The sequence below is a fragment of the Marmota monax genome, unplaced genomic scaffold (genome assembly GCF_021218885.2).
Source record: "Marmota monax isolate L192 unplaced genomic scaffold, Marmota_monax_Labrador192_F-V1.1 WCK01_AAM20220418_F8-fsc00009, whole genome shotgun sequence".
In the NCBI taxonomy this organism is placed as follows: Eukaryota; Metazoa; Chordata; class Mammalia; order Rodentia; family Sciuridae; genus Marmota; species Marmota monax.
In genome coordinates, this window is record NW_026694710.1 from 29,351,513 (window position 1) to 29,370,435 (window position 18,923).

Sequence of the window (18,923 nt, forward strand, 5' to 3'; positions counted from 1 at the left end):
GAAACCTATTTTCACTGCTCAGGATTTTCAGAAAATTGTTCTTGTAGAATGTTGTATTGGGGACATATGATGACACAACACCCAAGTTTGCTGGGTTCCATGTGGTGATCCAGGAAACTAGGTTTCTATAGTGACAGTGCTTCTGGGCCCCTGTGAAATTCAGTGACCTTTCTTTCTATAATGGAAGGACTTCCAGGGTTACTTGACTCTATCTGGAGTGGCAGGATTTCTGTCTGGGTTTCTATGGTATGATATATGCAGTGCTGCTTAGCTCCGTGCAAACATCAGGGATCTAGAGCCTATTGTGACTAGATATACTAGGCTAGTAGACACTTGTGAAACAACAGAGAATGAGGTTCTATAATAGTAGGACTCATAGGGATGCTGACTTTATATGGAGAGAGGGACATAGGTGTCAATGATGGAGGAACTCCCAGTGCTGCTGGGCTCTCCCTGGAGTGCCAGGAAAGTGGACTTTTGTGATGACAGTATGACTGCTGTAGAAAAGCCAGGCATCTTGGTTTCTATGATGGGAGGACACACAGTACTGATGGGCTGTACATCAGGAAGAGGAGCATGGGATTCTATGCAGTAAGGAAATTATACTGTCCAGAATTTCCATTGCTAGCGGTCTGTAATGCTCATGGTCTCAGAATGACCATGGCTGCTGAAATCTATTTGGAGACCCATGATGCCAGGGCTGCTTTTGTCCATGTTCAAAGCCAGGCAGGAAACTCAGGGCTCCTGGGCACCACTTGTACAGACAGGTAACTGGGGTTCTATTGATGGATAGATGTGCAAAAACTGTTGAATTCTATGTAGATATCCAGAAAACTGGAGTTTTATGATGGAAGGATTCTTTAGGCCCATCATGTCTACTGGCAGATCCAAGAAACTTGATATCTAAAATGTGAACAATTGCGGAGTTGCACATGTCCATGTGGAGAGATAGGAACATACAGGACTGCTGTGCTGTATATGGAGATCCACCTAACTGGTGTTCTATGAGAGAAGACTCAGAGGACTGCTGTGCTCAATTAAAAGAGCAGGATTTTTGTTTGTTTCTTTGTTTTTGTTTTTTAATGAAGGATGAAACACCATAGCTATTAGGATTTTTTACTCAGATCCAGATTTCTCTTCCTGGAACTCTTTCTGAGCCTGTCCCTTATTTTCATGACTTAAACAGATGGAAAGAGCACATACACATGTTTCTTTGAATACCTTCTTTCAGTTCTTTGGGGTAAAAACCTAGGAACAGACTTAAGTACTTTGATAATTCTAATAATTCTAATTTTAACTTTTAGGTAAAACTGCAATTTTTTCACACACAGGTCACACATTTGTCTTCATTCTTACCAATGCTTGCTATTTTAAATTATTTTGATAATGGTTATATTAGTAGGAGTGAGGAAATTTCACTGTGACTGTAACTTACATGTCCATAATGAATGAGATGTGAAGCATCTTTTCATGTTTGCTAGTGCAGTGTGTATTCAAGTTCATTTTCAAGTTGAAAAGTGTGTGTGTGTGTATATATATATATATATATATATATATATATATATATACACTTTTTATTTCTTTATGTATTGGTGAGTCATAAGAAATATGGTCAAGGCACAGTGTTGGCTGCCTATAATCCTAGTGCCTTGGGGAGGATAAAGCAGGGGGAATACAAATTCAAAGCCATCCTGAACAACTTATTGATACCCTAAGCAACTTAGGAAGACCTTATCTAAAAATAAGATAGTTGGATAAATAAATAAATAAAGGTATGGGGATGGAGCTCAGTGGTTAAGTGCCCCTTGGCTTAATCTCTGATAAAAAAGTTTGGTCTTTGATCCAGTTTCCTGGCACTAATCTCCTGATCCTTCAATCTATGTCTGTTTGTAGCCAGGGAGGTGATCCATGGTCTATATTTCCTGGGTGGCCCTGAATGGCTGGGTGCAGTGGAACCAGCTCTGTGATTAGCTCATTGGAACTTGAGCCCTTCCACAAGTTTGGGGAGGACTGAGGGTCTGAAGTTTCAGTTGATTACCATGAGCAATTATTTAATGAATCTTTGAATGAAAAGCAAAAGGACAGGGGTTAAGGACCCTCGATGTTGCTGAAGGTTTGGGATGTGGTACCTGGAGAGGGATGAAGTAACATGCCCTTTATGACTTCTTTTCCCTGATTTTTGTCACCTGCCTGTTCAAGTTTATTATTTAAGATATGTTTGAAAGATAGGCTTTGTGGTGAATTGGCAGTACTGAGTATACTGCTTTCTGACTCCTGTGAGCCACTTCAGAAAAAAGAAGGGACCTTTAAATCTCACATTTGTGTCCAAGTTGAACAAAGTTGAGGATCATTTGGAAACCTGTTACTTCAACTGTGACAGCTGCTTTCATCTACAGGTAAGTACTGATATGTTGGAACTTTGTATAGGGTTGAGGATAGGGCTTGGGTTAGGGGTTACAGATATGGAAGGGGTTTGGAACTGCTTAGGGAAAGGGTTGGAAGGACAAAGGAATAGAAATAGGGTAGGGTTATGTTAGGGTTACTGATAGGAGATAAGATTAGAGTTAGAATCTTGGGGAAGATGAAAGATCTAAGGAGCGTTAGAAACATGATTAGACAAAAGTAATATGGTTTATGAAGTGCTCTGGGTTTGGTGGTAGGAATTAAGGTTTAAATTTAAGTACAAAAGAAAAAATAGTTGCAGTAAAAAATGGTAAAAAAATTGAAGATAGAAAATGAGGGTTAAGGAATGTGATAAGGGTTAGTGTGAATAAGGTTAAAATAGGATTGGAGTTGGAATTGGTGTTGGATGTCTGTTTGCAGCAAGCTTCAGGAGAGGATTACAGAGGTAGGATTGTGGCTTATGGTTTATGGGTAAAATTTAACATTAGAGTTTAGTGGTTAGATGTCCGGGTAGCATTTAGGGTTGGTCTTTATATTGAGACTCAGGGGATAGGTTAGAGTTAGGGGAAAGATTTAGGTCTAGGATGAGGGATAAGTTTACAGTTTTGGTGAGTACTGAGGTAAAAATATAGGGTTAAGGTAAAGTGATTAAGTTAGTGGGTTAGTAGGTTAGTGATAGGGCTAGGTTTAGGGACGGGGTTAGGGAGAGGGTTAGGGTAAGGGGTTAGGGGTTAGGGGTACAGTTATGGGTCAGGTTAGGGTTAGGTTTAGAGTTTAGGGTTTAGGGTTAGGGTTAGGGTCAGGGTCTGGGTCAGGGTTAGGGGTTAAGGTTGGGGTTGGGGTTGGGGGTTAGGGGTTTAGGTTTAGGGTTGGGTTTAGGGTTAGGTTGAGGGTTGGTATTCAGGGTTTAGTTTTAAGGGGGTACTGGGGATTGAATTCAACACTGAGCCCCATATTCAGCCTTACATTCTATTTTATTTAGAGACACTGTCTCACTGAGTCTCTTTTATTTAAAGAGAGAGAGAGAGAGAGAGAGAGAGAGAGAGAGAGAGAGAGAATTTTTTAATATTTATTTTTCAGTTTTCAGCGGACACAACATCTTTGTTTGTATGTGGTGCTGAGGATTGAACCCGGGCCGCACGCATGCCAGGTGAGCGTGCTACCGCTTGAGCCACATCCCCAGTCCTCACTGAGTTTCTTATTGCCTCATTTTTTGCTGAGGCTGGCTTTGATATCAAAATCTGCCTTTATTAGCCTCCCAAACTGCTGGGATTACAGGTTTGTGCCACCTCACCTCACATGATATGTATAAAAACCAAAGTGCTTTCATTCCAAGCAAATGTGCCTAGTTTTAATAGGATGATATGAAATGAATAAAACTTATGCTCTTTTTCACATTACTCCTCTGATTAGAAATTAAAAATGTATTGCTGATCTTTGATTTCCTGAATTCAGTTTCATCCATTTTCCAAATTTATTCCAAGTGTGTCTTAGAAGCCTCAGAATCATTCTTTTGAGGATATTATTCCCATTGTTAAAGAATACACTATGGACACAAATCCTGTTTTAGTTTTTTTAAAATTTTTTATTGTTGTAGATGGATCTTTATTTTATTTATTATTTTTATGTGGTGCTGAGAATTGAACCCAGTGATTCACATGTGCTAAGCAAGTGCTGTACAGCTTAGCCCTAACCCAGCCCACAAAATCCTATTTTTAATTTTTTTTTCCAAGAACTAAGAGAATTTTAATGGTTGCATGAATCACGTGGTCTAGTGGTGCTCTTTGGACTTTGAAGACATGCAGAGTTAGTCCTGTATTCCATGTGATGAATAGTTGTGTGCCTTTGAACATTTTCTTTTCCTTCAAACTGTTGTAGGAGACTTATGTGTAAGAAAAGGCAGAATGATACTGAGTGCCAAAATATCAGCTATTCATCATCCTTTTCTATACCTATGAATTTGGTAATGTGGTTTTCTCTTTGTCCTTGGAACTGAAATAAAATTGCTATGGCTCATAGAAATCTATTAACTATGAAATTGTGTAGCCCAGTACCTAGTTTCTAAAGGTCTTGATTTCTTCGTTTTTTTTTTCTCCTCAAACCCTATCTTCTCCATGTTAACAAGCCCCACTAACCTACTGGAGGAGGAGATATGGAGAAGAGTCAGTGTCCTGTGTCATGATGGTAGCTCACCCTCTGATGCTCAGCAGCCATCTGCTAACCTCCTGCACCAGAAAAACCCAGTTAAGTCAATCCAGAATCGACAACCAGCCCAGCCATGATCTAATGAGTTTTGGAGTGGCTTATTACCTAGTTAGATAACTAATATTCCCATTAGAGGTGGATGCTTATATTCTATCACATATTGTGTAGTAGTTATCCAGAAAGAAGCAGGTGACCTACAGGCACTTATAGTCTTTTTCTCTTACGTCAGTCTGGGCCTATTGTTAGATGGTACAAACTTATGCAAAGCATATGTAAACATAATGTGCATTATAATGGTGTTAAAACTCTCCCAATATGTCACATCAAAGGAGGAAAGAGATGTAGAGCCTGTTACTAAGTCAGATTCTGTTGCAAAAATAATCTTATTTTTAATGTATTTAAGTTCTAGAGTCAAGGCTTTGCAGAGATCTGTTGACAGGCAACTTTAAACTCTTGGGACCCTATTTTCCTTCCCCTTCCTTTAATTTTATTTATTTATTGGGTCCTGGGATTAAACTCAGGGGCACCTGACCACTGAACCACATCTACAGCCCCATTTTGTATTTTATTTAGAGACAGGGTTTAGCTGAGTTGCTTAGTGCCTCACTTTTGTTGAGACTGGCTTTGAACCCACAATCCTCCTGCTTCAGCTTCCCAAGCCCCTGGGATTAGAGGTGTGTGCCACCACACCTGGCTATTTTCCTTTTATTGCTGTCTGACAACTGTTTCCCACATTAGGTGGGCAACAGTGGTCTCTTTTTGGACCCTGCCTTGTTGGTGATCCCTACCGTCATTCAGGGCAGTATTTCTATGGTACTTTGTGTTTATGGAGTAATATTGGTTAAAAAAGTGTATTTCCTCATTTCTTACATGAAAAGCAGGGGCCCCTTTCCTTTGCAGCTCTCTGGTCAAAGGAACCACATTTCCCAAAGGTGGAACGTGACTGCTAATAACTGAGACATGGTGGAGGCTTCAAACAGTGGTCTGTCTCTCATCCAGCGAGGAGGTCCACAGAACAGGGTAGAGGAGAGTGTGGTGGAGATTCATGAATCAAGACCTCTGGAGACCAATGTGGAAGCAGGTCTTATTTTATTGTGCAGATTACCTTGTATATATACTCAGGCAGTAGGTAAGCAGATTATAGGCAGCCCCCAGTGCAATTTCAGCTAACTGTCCTTGTGGCAACCAATCGAGGAGTGAGCTGTGGAACAAGTGCTGTGACTGCAACATGTAGTCCCACTCCCAGGGCTGTGCCTATGAGGTGAGCAGTTTGCTGCTCATGCGCCTAGCACAGGGAGTGTTTTGCCACTCAGGCGCACTTAATGTATGTCACTATGCCACGTATGCAATACTCCATGCATCTGCCCCCGCATTTTCCTCCTCTGACTGTGCCACAAAGACTTCAGGTAGCATTGCTGTTTTTCATTTGGTGTCCTTCACATGGTTGCATAAGCATCTCACAGCACAAGAAAAAAATATTACTATTGGCTATCAGATTTTTCCAATGTTCAGTTAATCCCTGTAAGAAAGAGGCCATAAAGACAAGACTGTACAAGGGATCTCTGTATGAGTGATATTTACTCTAGTCTCATTGAGTCTGACAATTGCCTTAGTAAGGTTATGCATAATCATAGTTAATATCTCAAGTACCCTTACTATTCTGGGGAAAAGTTGGAAAAGTGTAAGTTTATATCTTGAGATACAGCAAATACTTTGAAATTCAGGGTCACAAGTGAGCCTTTGCAACATAAACAGTATATCTAGTTGATCCTGATGGGGGTCTAGTTCTTGCTGAATGACTAAAGTAGTGATTTGGGACAGTTTATTTAAGTCATTTTGAACGGCAAAGGCTTCTTCCAGGGCAGTAGACAAATTGTTTTCAGTCTGAGCAGTCTGGATACTCTGAGTGAGTGAAGCAGTGGCAGTGGCTGTGGCAGCAATGGTGGATACCAGGGCAATAATATGACAATGATGAGGCTAATTACACACCTTGTCTGGTGCAGGATCTCATTCAGGAGATTCTCCATGTTCCATCGACTCCTTCACTCTCTGGAAGCCAGATTGCTGGGGGTACTCTGAGGATAAATGTACATTTAGCTTTCATAGCAGGGGTTAGACAATTTGTGAGCCAGCAGGATGTATTGACTGCACAAGGGATCTCTGAGTGATATTTACGTCATCAGTAGCATTGATTATTAGCATGGCAAAGGGTGGCATAACACAAGCTTGTGTATAGTGCATATGGGTATAATTTGGGACTAAGGTAAATCCATAGTTAGGGCCTTATAACATCAACCCATTCATCCAGCCAGCTTCAGCTCATTTGATGGGTCTGGTGGCCAGCAATATTGGTATGATATCCATCACACCATTTTGATTTCCTGTATAACAGTTGGTAACAGCTTGTCCCATGTAGCAGTTACTGCAGTAGCCCATATGGTTTGGGGGCACATCAGTTACATTTCAGGGAGCTGCACCCACCCAGCTGCATAGGTGTTGTTCTTCCCTGGAGAAATTTCTCTTATCAAGGAGATATGGTATGGCAGTGACACATTGATTCCTCAGGATGCTATCACTATCTGAGTGGGCTTTCCAAAAAGCATTGTTGGGCATGTTGGAGGCAAGGGTTTCTTGCATTTGATGTGAGGGGGTCTATGGCTATTGGTAGCATTAAGTATAACTCTAAGATCAGTGAGAGACAGTCCAACATATGACTTGCTATATTTATCTAAAATAGTTTCATTGGCAAGAGTAAAGCAAAGGGAACTGTCCTGATTGGAGGTCTCATTATCAACTATAGAGAAACAAATTGACAGAGTAGGCAAGAGAATGCTGGTATTCCACTGTATGATTGTTACTTGTATAGCTAATTCAGGATAAATATGTTTCGAGTTATTGGAAAAAAGTTTAGGTAGGGCTCCTTCCCAATTGGCCACTCCTAAAAATGGTGGCCTAGTGACCAAAGCTCAATTTACCTGATGGGAGGCTTCACTGTTAACAGTGAGCATCACACACAATAGGAACATCATCATAGGCCCAGGGATGAGGTTGCCACCAGGCAAAGGGGCCAATCTGGTGGCTTGGCCAACAATACCTTTAATATCAACCCAAGTTTCTTTACATGAGGTCTGTTTGTGTTGTTGAGTCCTTTGCTTGTTTGTTTTTTTTTTTTTTCTCTCCAGAGTTACTTTCTTCATCTTCTTGGTTGGTGATTTTGGGGTTCAAGGGCCTGAGTTTCCTCACAGGCACCCAGATGGGGTGAGGCTCCTGTTAACATATGCAAACCCTCAACCCATTGTTAGAGGGGGGCCCGGAACCATTCTATGCATTTGTTATGGGATCCTTCCATGCGACCATTGATAGATGGGAGGACCCATGAAGGGGGCTCAATGTTTATGGGCTGCTGTTTCCATGGAAAATTTTAAAATTGAAAGAAAACTTAAAGTAAATAAGGTTGGTATAGTTTTCCCCTTCTGTTTTTGTCTTTAATTCCTGTGTGTTATTTCTATGACTCCTTGAGCCTGAGGGTTATATGGGATCCCAGTTAAGTGCTGCATATGCCAATCATTGCAGACTGCCTGAAGTGTCTTGCTAGTACAGGCTGGCCCATTGTCAGTTTTTCTTAATTTTTAATAACTTTTTATTTTATTTTATTTATTTTTATGTGGTGCTGAGGATCAAACCCAGGGCCTTGCACATGTGAGGCAAGTGCTCTACCACTGAGCCATAACCCCAGTCCCCCATTGTCAGGTTTAATAGACATGGGAACACCCATGATTTCAAAACATTTAAAGAGAGGGGAGATTACTTTTTTTTTTGATTTCTCCTGTGGAACCTGTGGCCATTACACAGCCTGAAAGATGTTAATGACTACATGAATATATTTTAAATTTCCAAAAGGTTCATAATGAGTGACATCCATTTGTCATAAAGCAGTCGATTTTAACCCTTGGGGATTCACTCCAGCAGGTTGTAAAAGGCCAATAGGAAGGAAAGGGGCACTTTTTTTTCAGTCTCTGACTAGCTGTTTGCAAGTTTCCTTAGTCAGTTCATGAAATATTTTGTGGAGGCTCTGGGCATTCTCACTGAAAATGTCTTGTTCTTCACATCCCCCCAAAGTGGAGCTCCCACTGCTGCCATACAATGGTTCTCCACAGACTGCAGGCTCTTGCTTCAACTTGGCCCTTGCCTTCACCTTGTTTACTCTATCAATAAACTGTGACAAGTACTCAGTGGCTTTTCTGCCTTAGGCCCTGTATAGAAACTGTACCTCCTCAGCTGGTAATTTCCTCCAGGCTCTTAAAGCACGGAGTCACTCCTGATTGAAATAATTTGGCTGACTTGTGGCTTGTACCACAGGGGAACTGTAGATTCTCTCTCCCTGCATGCACTCAGCTTGGAGGTTAACTTTTGTGGTGTGGTTGTGATCCCCCTGCTGTTCACATTCATCATAGAAAATGCCTTCCACTTCAAAAATGTTGCAGACTCAAGAGCAGCTCTGGTTAGGTCTCTCCAGTCCTAAGGGCAATTAAGTCCAAGACTGAGTGATTTGAGCATTTGCTCTGCAAATGGCCTCCAGGGCCCAACCTCTTTTTTTTTTAACCATACGATTTATTTATTTATTTATTCATACATGACAGCAGAATGTATTTTGACATATAATACATACATGGAATGTACATACATCAATCATGTTGTCTATTCTATTCTGCTGCCCTTCCTATTCCCCCTACTTTTCCCCTCCTCTCCCATCCTTTCTCTCTATCCAATCTAATGTGACACACTTTTTTTTTTCTTTTTCTCATCACAACATCATATATGTATTCTGTGTAACAATGAGGTTCTCCTTCCATCTTCCGTGCAACTCCCCTTCTCCCTCTTTTTCCCTCCCACCTCTCTTCCCTATTTAGTGGTAGTCTTCTTCTCATGCTCTTCCTCCCTATCACATTTTGAGTCATCCCCCTTATATCAGAGAAGACATTTGGCATTTGTTTTTTAGGGATTGGCTACCTTCACTTAGCATAATCTGCTCTAATGCCTTCCATTTGCCTGCAAATGCCATGATCTTGTTATTTTTTAGTTCTGAGTAATATTCCATTGTGTAGAAATGCCACATTTTTTAAATCCATTCATCTATTGAAGGGCATCTAGGTTGGTTACACATTCTAGCTATTGTGAATTGTGCTGCTATAAACATTGATGTGGCTGTGTCTCTGTAGTATGCTCTTTTTAGGTATTTTGAGTATAGTCCGAGAAGGGGAATAGCTGGGTTAAATGGTGGTTCCATTCTCAGCTTTCCAAGGAATCTCCATACTGCTTTCCAAATTGGCTGCACCAATTTGCAGTCCCACCAGCAATGTATGAGTGTACCTTTTTCCCTGCATCCTCGCCAGCACTTATTGTTGTTTGACTTCATAATGGCTGCCATTCTTATTGGAGTGAGATGGTATCTTAGAGTAGTTTTAATTTGCATTTCTCTGATTGCTAGAGATGGTGAGCATTTTTTCATGTATTTGTTGATTGATTGTATATCCTCTTCTGAGAAGTTTCTGTTCAAATCCTTGGCCCATTTGTTGATTGTGTTATTTGCTTTTTTGTTGTTTAATTGTTTGAGTTCTTTGTATACTCTAGAGATTAGAGCTCTATCTGATGTTTGAGGGGTAAAAATTTGTTCCCAGGATGTAGGCTCCCTATTTACCTCACTTATTTATTTCTTTTGCTGAGAAAATCTTTGTAGTTTGAATTCATCCCATTTGTTGATTCTTGGTTTTAACTCTTGTGCTATAGGTTTCTTATTAAGAAATTTGGGGCCTGCCCCCACGTGATGAAGATTAGGGCCAACTTTATCTTCTATTAGACACAGAGTCTCTGGTCTGATTCCTAGCTCCTTGATCCATTTTAAGTTGACTTTTGTGCATGGTGAGAGAAAGGGATTCAATTTCATTTTGTTGCATTAGGATTTACAGTTCTCCCAGAACCATTTCTTGAAGATGCTGTCCTTTCTCCATTGCATGTTTTTAGCACCTTTGTCTAATATAAGGTAGTTGTAATTTTGTGGATTTGTCTTTGTGTTCTCTATTTTGTACCATTGGTCTACCAGCCTGTTTTGGTGCCAGTACCATGCTGTTTTTGTTACTATTGCTCTATAGTATAGTTCAAAATCTGGAATCGTGATACCACCAATTTCACTCTTCCTGCTTAGAATTACTTTAGCTATTCTGGGTCTCTTATTTTTCCAGATGAATTTCATGATTGCTTTTTTCTATTTGTGCAAGGAATGTCATTGGGATTTTGATGGGAATTGCATTGAATCTGTAAAGTGCTTTTGGTAATATGTCCATCTTAATAATATTAATTCTACCAATCCATGAGCAAGGTAAATCCTTCCATCTTCTAAGGTCTTCTTATATTTCTTTCTTCAGGGTTCTGTAGTTTTAATTGTATAGATCTTTCACCTCTTTTGTTAAATTGATTCCCAGGTATTTTATTTTTTTTGAGGATATTGTGAATGGAGTAGTTGTCCTCATTTCCATTTCAGAGAATTTGTCACTGATATACAGGAATGCCTTTGATTTATTGGTATTGATTTTATATACTGCCACTTTGCTGAATTCATTTACTTGTTATAGAAGTTTCTTGGTTGAACTTTTTGGGTCTGCTAGGTATAGGATCATGTCATCGGCAAATAGTGCTAATTTAAGTTCTTCTTTTCCTATATTTATGCCTTTAAGTTCTTTCATCTGTCTAATTGCTCTGGCTAGTGTTTCAAGAACTATGTTGAATAGAAGTGGTGAGAGAGGGCATCCCTGTATTGTTCCAGATTTTAAAGGGAATGCCTTCAATTTTTCTCCATTTAGAATGATGCTGGCCTGAGGCTTAGCATATATAGCTTTTACCATGTTGAGGTAATTTCCTGTTATCTCTAATTTTTCTAGAGTTTTGAACATAAAGTGATGCTATATTTTGTCGAATGCTTTTTCAGCATCTATTCAGATGATCATATGGTTCTTATCTTTAGGTCAATTGATGTGATGAATTACATTTATTGATTTCCGTATATTGAACCAGCCTTGCATCCCAGGGATGAATCCCACTTGGTCATGGTGCATGATCTTTTTGATATGTTTTTATATCTGATTTGTCAGAATTTTTGAGGATTTTTGCATCTATATTTATAGGGATATTGGTCTCAGGTTTTCTTTCTTTGAAGTGTCTTTATCTGGTTTTGGAATCAGGGTGATGTTGGCCTCATAGAATGAATTTGGAAGTATTCCCTCTTTTTCTATCTCCTGAAATAGATTGAAGAGTATTGGTTTTAGTTCTTCTTTAAAGTTCTTGTAAAACTCTGCTGTATATCCATCCGGTCCTGGGCTTTTCTTGGTTGGTAGTCTTTTGATGGCTTCTTCTCTTTCCTCACTTGATATGGGTCTGTTTAGGTTGTATATATATATCCTGACTCAATCTGGGTAGCTCATATGCCTTAAGGAATTCATTGATGCCTTTACTATTCTCTATTTTATTAGAGTATAGTGTTTTAAAATAATTTCTAATTATCTTCTGTATTTCTGAAGTATCTGTTGTGATGTTGCCTTTTTCACCCCGTAAGCTAGTAATTTGGGTTCTCTCTCTTCTTCTCTTTGTTAGAGTGGCTAGTGGTCTGTCAATCTTATTTATTTTTTTCAGATAACCAACTTTTAGTTTTGTCAATTTTTTTGATTGTTTATTTTGTTTCGATTTCATTGATTTCAGCTCTGATTTTAATTATTTCTTGCCTTCTACTGTATTTGCTGCTGATTTGTTCTTCTTTTTCTAAGGCTTTGAGGTGTAGTGTGAAGTCATTTATTTGTTGGCTTTTCCTTCTTTTAATGAATGAACTCCATGAAATGAATTTTCCTCTTAGTACTGCTTTCATAGTGTCCCAGAGATTTCGATATGTTGTGTCTGAGTTTTCATTTACCTCTAAGAAATTTTTAATTTCCTCTTTGATGTCTTCTGTAACCCTTTGTTCATTCAGTAGCATATTGTTTATTCTGCATGTGATGTAGGATTTTTTCTTTCTTATTTTATTATTGATTTTCAATTTTATTCCATTATGATCAGATAAAATGTATGGTAGTATCTCTATTCCTTTGTAATTGCTAAGATTTGCCCTGTGACATAATATATGGTCTATTTTTGAGAAGGATCCATGTGATGCTGAGAAGAAAGTGTATGCGCTTGATGTTGGGTGGTATATTCTGGGTATGTCAATTAAGTCTAAGTTATTAATTGTATTACTGAGCTCTATGGTTTCTTTATTCAACATTTGTTTGGAAGATCTGTCCAATGGTGAGAGAGGTGTGTTAAAATCTCCCATGATTATTGTGTTGTGGTCTATTTGACTCTTGAATTTGAGAAGAGTTTGTTTGATGAATGTAGCTGCACCATTGTTTGGGGCATATATATTAATGACCGTTAAGTCTTATTCGTGTATGGTTCCCTTGAGCAATATGTAGTGTCCTTGTTTATCCCTTTTGATTAACTTTGGCTTGAAGTCTATTTTATTTGATACAAGTATGGACACCCCTGCTTGCTTCTGAGGTCCATATGAGTGGTATGATTTTTCCCAACCTTTCACCTTCAGTCTGTGTATGTCTTTTCCTATCAGATGAGTCTCCTGTAGGCAGCATATTGTTGGCTCTTTTTAAAATCCAATCTACTAGCCTATGTCTTTTGATTGGTGCATTTAAGCCATTAATATTTAGGGTTACTATTGAGATATGGTTTGTACTTCCAGCCATATTTGGTTATTTATGTTACTTAACATGATTTGTTTTTCCTCTTTGATTAGTTTTTCCTTTACTGTACTACCTCCCACTGTTGGTTTTCATTGTTATTTTTCATTTCCTCTTCCTGTAATGTTTTGCCTAGGATGTTCTGAAGAGCTGGTTTCTAGCTGCAAATTCTTTTAACTTTTGTTTATCATGGAAGATTTTTATATCATCTTCAATCCTGGAGCTTAATTTCACTGGATACATGATTCTTGGTTGGAACCCTTTTTCTTCCAGCGTTTGAAATATGTTGTTCCAGGATCTTCTAGCTTTCAGAGTCTGTGTTGAAAGATCAGTTGTTATTCTGAATGGTTTACCCCTAAATGTAATCTGCTTCCTCTCTCTTATTCTGTATGTTGGGCATCTTCATTATTAAGTGTCTTGGTGTGGATCTCTTATGATTTTGTACATTCGGCATCCTGTAGGCTTCTAGTATTTGGATTTCTTTTTCATTCTTTAAGTCTGGGAAGTTTTCTAGTATTATTTCATTGAACAGGTTGCTCATTCCTTTGGTTTGGACCTCTATACCCTCTTGTATCCCAATAACTCTTAAGTTTGGTCTCTTTATGTTATTCCATAATTCTTGGATGTTCTGCTCATGATTTCTTAACATTCTCGCCGAGCTGTCTATGTTCTTTTCAAGTTGCAAAACTTTGTCTTCGTTGTCTGATGTTCTATCTTCTAAGTGTTCTACTCTGCTGGTAATACTCTCATTTGAGTTTTTAATTTGGTTTATTGTTTCCTGCATTTCCAGGATTTCTGTTTTTTTTTTTTTTTATATCCTCTATCTCCCTGTAGAGTTGATCTTTTGCTTCTTGGATTTGTTTATGTAATTCATTGTCGAAGTGATCTTTCATTGTCTGAATTTGCTGTGTAATGTCTTCCTTGAGACTCCAGATCATCAGAAGCATGTATATCCTGAACTCTTTATCTGACATTCCATCATCTGCAGATATTACCTCTTCTAATGTTGAATTGACCTGCATTGTTTGTGGTCCTTTCTTTACTTGTCTTTTCATACTGCTTATGTTTCTTTCTAGCTTTGTGAAACTGTTGTATTAATGGTTTTCCCCTTATATATTTATATTGTTCTTGTATAGCTCCAAAATCCCTCTTTTGTGGAGAAAGACAATGTTAACAGTTCCCAATATCAACAGTACATCATCTAAGCACAAGTTTTCATTATTAATACATTTATAGTTAGAATCTAAGTCTACAGATATTGGTTTCAATTATTATTTAAAAATATAGTCATTAGTTTCATAAAAGGCATACTATATCTGGTGGCATATAGAAAACTGAATTCCAGATGAAGGATGTTATACTTAGAGGGAAAGGACTGAGGGTATGAGGTTAAACTAACTTAGCAACTTTGGAGAACTCTAACCAATAGACTGGTAATTTATGGAAGACTGTATAGACTCAACCTCCTATCTGTATTTAGATAGTTACTCTATGTATAGATAGTAAAAGTTAGGGGGTTGAAAGTGGGATAGAGGGAATAAGAATGAAGAAAAGAAAAAAAAACAAGGAAGAAAAGAGAAAAAAGAGAGAAGGAAAAAGAAAGTAAGAAAGAAATAAGGAAAAAATGGGGGGAAGGTGGGGCATATGCAATTCCTCTATATTATATTATTTTGGTGATTCGGTTGTTCATGCACAGTTCTTGGTTTCACATATGTTGAGGTTGTGAAAGAGAGAGAAGAAAAGAGAGAAAGAGGAAAAAAAAAGTCTCTCAGAACTCTGTTTTCCTTTCTTCCAGTAGGTGGCGTTGTCTTTTCCTAGCTCGAGCCTCTGTGTTCAGGGTGGTGGATGTAGCCAGTGTGAAAGGATATGAGCTTCCACCTGTATCCTCCCTACTCTAGTCTCTGAGGTGGAAACCAGGTGCCTGTACAGTTGTTGTTTTGCGTTGGTAGCTACACCCCCAAAAAGCTTGTGGGAAATATTTTGAGTTATTGCAGCTAAGGGTGGGGGAGTTGGAAACCGGGTACCTGGATCAGCTGCAGAACTGTGCTGGTAGCCATGCCCCCTTTGATGGGTTTTAAGGGTTGATAGGCTTCCTCCAGACTAGCGCGTGGGGTGGGGCCGGGCTTCCTCCTCCGGTCTGGTCTGGCTTAGCGCCGGGCTTTCTCCTCCGGTCTGGTCTGGCTTGGTCTCAGGGCCCATCCTCTTTTACTGCCTTTTTCAACTCTTTCAGGGCACCCAATGTGTGTGAGTAGCAAGTGGCAGGGTGCTATGGTGTGGGGGCCATGTTGACTGGGAGGGCTTGTATTCCCTTACCCCACTTTTCATCTCTTATGTAGATCTACAGAGGATCTCTGGCTTCTTGAAATGGGTTTCTGGGAGACCATGGTTTGGGCCTGTCTGGCAGCCTGGTTATTTCCAAGCTGTCAAAGTCCCATGCTGGCTTTGGCACTGCCCCATAAGGAGGCAGTTGCCATTGACTCAGGGAAAGCTATAGTCTTTGCCTGTCTGTAGAAGGCGCACTTGCACCATTTGTGGTCATCTCTTCCTGCCCCATGCAAGCTAGTGGTATTGTTTCCTATTTTGCTCCCTCCTGCACCTGTTGTGGTTGCTTCCTTTGAAGTAGATTTTTACACTTGCTTTCCCCCCCCCACCCTTGTGTTTATCTCATAGTCTCTTCTTCCCTCAGGACCATCATTGTATTACAAGGTCTGTTGTGGGCCCCCCTAAGCTTTGCTGAATGGCTGTCATAATAGGAAATAAATGTAGGGGTAAAGTATAACCCTGTTTCACTTCAGCTTGCCACACATTTGCCATTATCTTGTCTCATATAGTAGAATCAAAAACATCAGCAGCACTAATCCAGGGGCTAGTGTCTACCACTATGTCCCAAAACTTGTGGGATTCTTTTTTATTAAAGGTTAAACTTCTAGTTCCCAGGAGAATATTCAGTGATCGCAACTGCAAGTCTTTGGTAGAACTTGGCACATTCCCCATCTACCCTTTCTTGAACTTTGTGAGGGGCCACCCTCTGTCTTATAGGCTTACCTCAAGTCCCTGTTTGGGTGCCAGCTGTGTGGGCTCTCTCTTGTCCATGAGTCATGGATCAAGACCTCTGGAAACCAAGCTGGAAGCAGGTCTGATTTTATTGTGTAGTTACCATGTATATATATTCAGGCAGTAGGAAAGCAGATTATAGGCAGCCACCAATGTAATTTCTGGCCAATTGTTCTTGTGGCAACAAATTGAAGAGCAGGCTGTGGAGCAAGTGCTGTGACTACAGCACATAGTCTCACTCCCAGGGTTGTGCCTACATGGTAAGTGGTTTGCCACTCACATGCCTAGCACAGGGGAGTGGTTTGCCACTTAGGTGCCCTTAACATATGTCATGTATGCTATACTTCATGCACTTGTCCCCACATGCTCACAGTCAGATAATTTTTCACCTACTGACATCAGTCCTCATATGGGCTGAGGAAAATCCATCTTTTATTTTTATTTTATCCAGCTTTTTTTTTCTTTTTTCTTTTGGGATTTGTAGGAGCAACTTTCTTTGTAAATTCTGTATATTTACCAACTTAACTCAGGTATTGGTTAGAGCATTTTTAAAAATGTTACTTTGGAAATTCCTTTAGTAAATTAGTGGCTTTTTCCCTATGCTAGATAGTTTCTCTTATGTATCTTCCATGGTTGTATGTCTTTATCTCCAGTATAAAACAAGTTTTATTCTTCTTGTTCTTGTTCTTTTTACTGAGGGGCAAACCTAGAAGTGCTCTATCCCTGAGCAATATTATCTCTGGCCTAGGTGCCCAATTGTTCTTTTACTTTTTTTGTACCAGGGCTTATATCCTACCAAGTTACCTCACAAGCCCCCCCCCCCCCTTTTGTTTGTTTGTTTATTTTTTTTGTACCAGGCACTAAACCCAGGGGTGCATACCACTAAGCCACATCCTTAGGTCTTTTTATGTTTGATTTCAAAATTGGGTATCACTAGGTTGTTTACAGACTTGCTAAATTGCCAAGGCTTCCTTTGAACCTGCAGTCTTCTTGCTTTAATCTCCAGAGCCACTGGGATTCCAGGCATGCACCCCCAATCCCAGCTTAATTTTTAAATTTTAATTTATTTTGGAGACAGGGTTTCACTAAGATGCTTAGGGGCTTGCTAAATTGCTGAGGTTGGCTTTAAACTTGAGAACTCCTGCCTTAGCACCCTAAGCTGCTGGAATTACAGGCATGCAACATTATGACCAGGGTCTTTTACTTATTTAACTGGCCTCACCAGCACCACTTACTAAAATTATAGGTAATCACGACCATGTCTGGTATTTTCTTACATTTATTCACTACTTGTGTGTTACCTTCTAATTCATTTTTTTCCACTGTGTTAGTCCATTCTGTTTTTAGAAATTAAAGCATTAATTGGTAATTCTTGTGTGGTAGATCAATGTATACTTTATGTTAATTCTTGATCACTAAATGTAACAGTTTGGATCTGCTTAAAAACGTACCCAGCCAGACATATGGCACATACCTGTAATCCCAGTGGCTTAGGAGGGTGAGGCAGGAGGATCACAAGTTCAAAGCCAGCTTCAGCAAAGTGAGGTGCTAAACAACTCAGAGAGACCCTATATCTAAATAAAATACAAAATAGGGCTGGGGATGTGGCTCAGTGGTTGAGTGCCTCTGAGTTCAATTCCTAGTTAAAAAAAAAAAACCCAAAAACAACAACCCATGACCTGAGGGGCTGTGCTTGTGCCTCATTGGTATAGTGCTTGCTGAGCATGTGTAAGGCACTGGGTTTGATTCTCAGCACTGCATACAAATAAATAAATAAATAAATAGGTTTGGCCACACCACAATTAAAATATATACATATAATATTATATATATATATATATATATATATATATATATATATATATATATATATATGGCCAGATACAACTTCAAATTTATTTTATTACTACTAAATTAATGTTCTCTTGTTATTGACCCCATGTTACTATAATTAGGCTTCATGGAACAGGATAATGACCTCAAAGAATTGAGGACCTTTATGAATAAAACTGAGGACCTTATGAATAGAACTGAGGACCTTTATGAATCAGGATCTTATTTCTCAGGTTTCATTTTGTCTTTGAGTGAATACCATGTGACTCCATTTTCATACATCTGACTGTTTCTTGCACACTTCCTTCTGTTTGAAAATGTATATGAGATGAAGGTGGATTTTTTTTGTTTTGTTATTTTAATACAGTTCTGTACTTTGCTGTGCTAGACTCAGACTCAGGACTGCTGCACCAGCACAAGTAAAGAGATTGTCAGATGCAGGACCTAGGCACTAGCATAGATAAGAGAGACTGCCAACACAGAACTAGAGCAAATGCAGGAGTGAGGAGGCTGAGGTGCTCAGAGAACTGAGGACCTTGTGAGATTGAGCATACTAATCAGCAGAGAGATCAGGTTTATGTTCTATATAAAAGAAATAGGCAATACAAGAAAGCATATGTGTGAAGTAGTACAAGATTGTGGTTAATCATGTGG

The 18,923-nt window shown here is 39.3% G+C and overlaps 1 long non-coding RNA gene across 2 annotated transcripts in view; it reads left to right on the top strand.

The window, feature by feature from the left end:
* LOC124078662 (uncharacterized) overlaps positions 1–18,923 on the top strand; it is a 52,105-nt gene that overhangs the window by 12,394 nt on the left and 20,788 nt on the right. The window contains exons 2-3 of one of the 2 annotated variants that reach the window (XR_006846998.2): positions 2,200–2,396; positions 3,484–3,553. This is a non-coding gene — a long non-coding RNA (uncharacterized LOC124078662). The remainder of the gene's footprint in view (positions 1–2,199; positions 2,397–3,483; positions 3,554–18,923) is intronic. The other variant, XR_006846997.2, reaches the window with a different exon arrangement.